Source organism: Chrysochloris asiatica, unplaced genomic scaffold (genome assembly GCF_000296735.1).
Source record: "Chrysochloris asiatica unplaced genomic scaffold, ChrAsi1.0 scaffold00120, whole genome shotgun sequence".
Lineage (NCBI taxonomy): Eukaryota > Metazoa > Chordata > Mammalia > Afrosoricida > Chrysochloridae > Chrysochloris > Chrysochloris asiatica.
The window spans coordinates 10,858,152-10,859,286 of NW_006408638.1; positions in this window are offsets into that span (position 1 = coordinate 10,858,152).

Sequence of the window (1,135 nt, forward strand, 5' to 3'; positions counted from 1 at the left end):
GCCACCACAGTATGACAAACTGACAGATGAGTGGTGGTACACGCATATACTCCTATTTTATGTTTTTACAAAGGGTATTTGCAAAGAAGACATCATGGACTTGCTAAATTCAATCATGTGATTTCTGGGATCATTTCTAACACCTAGACTATATTATTCCACAACTGATCTTAATTATTTATTTCCAAAATTTGCATTCTAATCAACAGTAATTGTTAGTACATCTTGACTGCACGCTTGATCAATTTCTGATATAGAAATTGGTAGAATTCTTCAATTTCATCATCACTGGCTTTTGTATTAGTGTGTACATTTGAATAATAGTGGTGTTTTAACTTATCTTCCTTTGGTTGCTGTTTTTAGGTGCCATTGAGTTGGCACCAACTCATAGCAACCTTATGCACAACAGAACAAAACACTGCTCTGCCCTCATTAACCTCACAATTGTTGCTATGCTTAAGCCCATTACTGCTGCCACTGTGCCAATCCATATTGTTGGGGTTATTCCTCTTTTCTCTGACCCTCCACACTACCAAACATAATATCCTTCTCCAGGGAATGGTCCCTGGTGATAATATGCTCAAAGTATGAAAGAAGAAGTCTTGGTTTCCTGGCTTCTAAGGAAATTTCTGGCTGTACTACTTCCAACACAGTTTAGTTTGTTCTTTTGCTATTCCATGGTACTTTTAATATTGTCCTCAGATACCATAACTTAAGTGCATCAACTCTTCTATGATTTACCTTATTCACTGCTGAACTCTCACATGCATCTGAGGTGATGGGAAATACCATGGCTTGGGTCAGGCGCACCTAAGTCATCAAACTTATTTTTGCTCTAGAACTCTTTAAAGAGATCTTGTACAGAAAATTCGCCTAAAGCAATACATCATTTGAATTCTTGACTGCTGTTTCTCTGACTGTTGATGGTTGATCTGAGCAAAATGAAGTTTTTGACAAGTTTGATTTTTTCTCCATTTATATGGATGTTGTTTATTCTCCCAGTGGTAAGGATTTTGCTTTCTGTACATTGAGATTCAGTACACACTGTGCCCTTGACCTTCATCAGTGAGTATTTTAAGTCCACTTCATTTTCAGCAAGCAAGCTTATATCATCTGCATGTCACACATTCTTAAT